The sequence below is a fragment of the Sinocyclocheilus anshuiensis genome, unplaced genomic scaffold (assembly GCF_001515605.1).
Source record: "Sinocyclocheilus anshuiensis isolate Anshui unplaced genomic scaffold, SAMN03320099.WGS_v1.1 scaffold861, whole genome shotgun sequence".
Classification (NCBI taxonomy): domain Eukaryota; kingdom Metazoa; phylum Chordata; class Actinopteri; order Cypriniformes; family Cyprinidae; genus Sinocyclocheilus; species Sinocyclocheilus anshuiensis.
The window spans coordinates 301850-307553 of NW_015554217.1; positions in this window are offsets into that span (position 1 = coordinate 301850).

Genomic DNA, 5704 nt, shown 5'->3' on the forward strand with positions numbered 1-5704 from the left:
TATAAATACACAAAATATAAAGTAGACAAATAAAGAAAGTGCTCACTTTTAAGTATATATACTTATATAATATATATATATTGCATATTGTTATTTCCTACTTTTTAATTTTTTCCTACATCCTATTTTTATTATTCTTGTTATCTGTGTTTTGTCTTGTCACTGTCATTCTGTTTGTGCAGTGGAAGCTTCTGTCACCAAAACAAATTCCTCGTATGTATAAACATACCTGGCAATAAAGCTCTTTCTGATTCTGATTACAGAATTAGGTAGAATGAAATCTGTTGTGAATTCTGCATCTTTCATGGGATTTTGTTGTGCAATGTTGCCATATGCTTATTACAAGGCCAGTCTGCTTGTAGCAACTTAGGGTTAAGTGCCTTACTCAAGGTCACAATGGTGATGGCTAATGCGGATTGAACCAACAACCTTACAGTTACTGTCAGTGAACCTTAGCCTCTACACCAAACTATTCATTTTCTTTAAGGATACACAATATATTGGTACCCCTTTGGTTATAGGCACATTTTAGAGATTTTCTGATTAATTTGCTTTGGTCGATATTGGATATGTAGTTGCTCATATAATCTTTTTTACATTTAGATTTGATCTAACATCATCTAACACTCACTTACAGTTAGTCTTTAAAAACACAATAAAGAACACGGTTAAATATAATCTTTAACAAATCTCAAAATTAATATCCAGTTTTTAAACTGCACATTATAATGTTGTAATGCCTAAATCCACTTGTAGCATTCATATTGATTTTATTTTTAAATTGTGTAGACAAAATTGTATAGAATTATCAAATTAGCCATTTGTCACCTATTAACATAATATAATAACAATAATCTTCCTCATGTATCTTCGTAGTTAAACTGGAAAACATTCAAATTTAAATTTCTGTGCTAGTGTCACCAAACGGCACCTGCAAAAATAACAATCGTTTTCAAACAAGTTTCAAATACTTCATCTTCACTATTTGTCAGAAAAATAAGCAGTCCCACCCCTATTTAAAAACCATTTTGAAATCTGATTCCCCTCCACTTCTCTTTCATGGATAATTATGGATAATTCAGATCACAACCTTTGTGTGTCTCTCTCTTTTTTTCTCCCACCTTCTGCAGACATATTGACAACCTTTCCTTCTATACTGTCTATATGACAATTTGCCTAATCCATCAGTCACACACGATCTTTCTCACACACACACACACACACACACAAATGGGATATTGAATTTTGGTTAAGAATATGGTGAAAACAACACATCATGTCCTCCCATGTTCACTTCATGACCTGAACGGAAGTTGGATCAGGTTTGGCCTTGAGCTTTGATAGAGACTTACTTGAGATCAGCGATTATTGGCCAAATGAATGCACAGAGAGAAGGATTGGTTATTAATCTGCAATTAATCATCAAAGGCTTATGTCAGAATCACCAAATGAAGCATAGCTTTTCATAAGAGATTATCAGGCCTGTGTTAGAGTAGATGGTTGTGTGTGAAGAGTGTTTTGACAGAGCAGAGAGCTTGGAGCAGAAATGAGAACTGATGAAGAATTACAGTAATGGGAAGTAGCAGTAGATTTGCTCTGATGGGTGAGCATGTGTCTGCGTGTACCAGCACTTCATGTGGTTAATAACCACCCTTTGCCTTCTGGTAATACTGTGTACGGATGTAAACAAAAACAGTGTTCATAAATCAATTTTCTTCCATAATGTGATGTACTTTAGAGTAAAATAGGATATTAAAAAAATACAGGTGGGACTTGATTTAACCTAGAATTGATTGTATTGTGAAAAGTCTCTAGGGGTCTTCAAGCAGCCAAGTAAAGACTGCTTTGAGCAGCATGTGCCGGGTCCAAAATCTGTGAAAAGATGCAATATTTTTGTTTAGAATTCCATATTTTTATTCATAATTTCATGTTTCTATATTCTTGTTTTTTTTGTTACAGTTAAAATGTTTCAAGGAATTATTTATGTAGGTATTATTATTATTATCATTATTTCGATTATAAAATTGTACATAGAAAAATATATTTTAAAATTAAATTATTGCGTATAGGTGATATCTTGGTGATATCTGCCAAAAAGTTGTTTTGTCAAGCTGTTATAATGTGCATACTTGATAATAATTTAGATTTTTTTAATTGACTGTTTATGCTGAAAGCAATTATATCACTTGGGGCCAGAAAATTGCTTATCAATAATCACCATATTGCATCATGCTCTTTTATCATGTAGCTCACAATCTGTTACTCATATTGTCACCTCAAACCACAGACTTGTGTTAAAAATGAATGACTTTTGGTAGCTTTGTCGCTGACAATCACTGTCACTGTGAACGATCCATTAATATTCATAGATCAAGCCACCGCAAGGGTCTCGATTCCTTCTTTTCACAGTGCTATCTGACCCCGAGAACAGCCATCCCAGAAATACACACTCATGCACACACACAGATGTACAAACTTGCATAGCTCACTTTAGGCTTCAGATTCATCATCTTGGCAGGTGGAAGGAACGGGATGATTTGAAGTCTGGGCGCACACATACACAAAGACGCACAGACACAGGCGCTGAAACAAGCAGTCTGTCATACATGGATAGACGGCAGCAAACTGGCAGCCATATTACAGGATTAGGAATGTGTATGAGATGAGAATTAAAGGGCAAGTGTGTGAAGCGGGGACAGTCATGACCTGTTTTCGAGTGTGTAGCCTGTGTGTGTTTGCATCTACATGATCTTGAGATGTCTGGGTAGTGTAATGTTGTTATAGAAGGTCAAAATAGAGTGAGAAAGAGGGTCGGCAAGTGCATTATGATCTCTGCTTTAAAGCTGTTAATGAGTGTGTGAAATGTGCTTAGCTTATGGAAGGAGGGTGTGTATGTGTTGTGCTCTTTTCTCAGAGTGAGGGTGTTTTTCATGGTGCTCTATTTGTGTCGCTATTGGTTACTCTCCTGTGTCCGTTGCCTTGACGACCCCGGGGCGGGGTTTCAGACTGAATATCAGCCTTCGCCTCTCTCCTTTGCTCTTTCTCTTCCCCTGTCTCTCTGTCTCATATATGAACATACTCGCATGCAAATAAAATACAGATTTTAGCAACGAAAATACTGATGAATTGATTTGTACACATGCATATGTTTATGTGCGCTCGTATCACCCACATGAATGTGTCATATAGTTTATAACTTTTTCTATTATTCAGTATGGTCAGAGTGTTATATTTGTGCTTCTCAACAAATATTTGTCTGTAAAGGGCTTTTCACACGTGGTAGGTAGCATGTTTTGTTTGTAATCTGGTGTTTTCCATATACAGTACATAAGAGGAGCATGCCAGCACAGTGTTGCTTTCTACTGTTTTATTTTTAGTTGCTAAATTTTGAATTCTGTGTGACATAAGTGATATCTAATGAAGCAAATAAATTTAACAAAATTCTTTTTTTTATATATTGCCATGAAACAGAAATTCTTCTATTTTCAAACTGCACGATTTTTATTTTATTGTGAAAAATTAATTCATGTATTTTTAATTATTATTATTATTATTTATTTTTTTTTTTTGACCTTGTAATTTTTATTAAAATGTCATAATTTGGTCTTCCGGTGAAGCAACAGACTTCTCTCTGGTGACGAATGCCAGACTTCTCAAATCTAATTTTGTCCGCTTAATCCCCACCCCTTTCTTATATTCATCTGCAGAGTCACATTCAGAGCCGGCTCCATCCAATCAAAGGCCTTATTCTTTTTCAATGGTCTTTTTCACTCTGATGTACATCATAATATGAAAGAAAATATCTGTCACTACTTCCATTTAATCATGACAATAAAATGTGTCACAGACCTCAGGAAATTTAGAGAATTACGCTGTTATTTTTTGACCACAAATATAAATGCTATTTCATGTTTAGGAAGCAGTGCCACTTTAGCTTGCAACTTGCTCTGCCACTGCCACGTTTCTTCCATTAGAAAATGTTGGGAGCTAATGTACTGTGTAAATGGCCATAATAACCTGAATTGCTTTTTTCCCTTTTCCTTTCATCAGCATGGAATAAAGTAGTCCTAACTTAAAATTTTGTTAAACAATAAAAGTATGTAGTTGCTTTATCACAAAATTATCTTAAACATTTGACAGTATCACTTGAATCCATAATTTTCCTGCCTTGATATTCTTTCTACAGGTAGATCTGCATGTGCTTTTCTGTCTCTGCACTGACTACAGCAAGTGAAATTAATCCTCAGATCTCTTAAACTGATTAGCGATTAACATGCTAACAGTGTCTGATGTCGCTCTGATTGCTGTTAGCGCGTATGCTAGTTCAGACTCCAGCTGTCAGTGAGTCACTGCCAGTGTGCTTAATTAAGCAAACTAGATTGATCTGTGACACAGCAGAACACAAGATGATGGTGAGTCTGACTCACAAACTCGTTTAGCTATTCTCATAATTACAGCCTGGAGATATATTTGCGTGTGTTGAAATGTTTTTGAGGATGAGTGGCCATCATAATAAAATGTAACTTTAAAGTTGGGACCATTAGGAAACATCAAAGTGATGTTCCAAGAAATAAAACCCATTATTAGCTGGACAAGCAACTGGAAAAATACTAATTTGAACCTGAAATACATTCAGGAAATTACAAAGAATTAAAAGCCAACAAACAAAGATACAGTCAGGTATGTAGTCAGACTTTTTTTGTGTGTTGTGTAACTTTGCGCTCATAAAAATATTTCAGTCTGTTTTAAGATTATGCATCTGTATCGTATAACAGTTTTGAATTGCATAACCTGTAGGTTGTGTTCATATTTTTGAATTCAGAATAAATATGACATATTTAATTATGAACTTAAGTAACTTTTAAGAAATATGAACTTTTAAGACTTCATGTATAGAGTTGTAAAAGTTTATACATATATATATATATATATATATATATATATATATATATAATGATCAAGAACTCAAAATTTTGAAAAGCAGCTTAAAGGATTAGTTCACTTCCAGAATAACAATTTCTTGATTATTTACTCACTCCCATGTCATCCAAGATGTTCATTTCTTTCTTTCTTCAGTCGCAAAGAAATTAAGGTTTTTGAGGAAAATTTAGGGTTAAAAGTATATACAGTTTTTTCTTTTTTTTGAAAATGAAAGATTATTTCACTAGACAAGACCCTTATTGCATTGAAACTGCAATTTGGACCACCATTGAAGTCCATTATGTGGTGAAAAATCCTGAAATATTTTCCTCAAAAACCTAAATTTCTTTGCGACTGAAGACAGAATGACATGATCATCTTGGATGACATGGGGGTGAGTAAATTATCAGGAATTTTTTATTCTGGAAGTGAACTAATCCTTTAAATTTTAGTTCTGAGAACTTATTTGGGACTTGTGGGAAAACTTGTGGCCTGCCACAAGAAGGAGAACTTACTGGTTTTCGCATATTTGTAATCCACCCTCCCTGATCATATCTGTGTGTGACGTGTCTGAATTCAGAAAATTGACTGTAGACATTAACTGCCTGAGGTGTATCACTGTCATGCAGATTCGTCTTTGAAGTGAAGATGATTGACAGTGCTAAGCGTTCACACAAGCACACAAGTGTGTGTGTCTGTGTGTGTGTGTAATGTAATACTGGTTTTGACCCCCTATGACATATAGAACATAAGTTTCAAGCGAACTTACTCAAAGCCTGCTGAA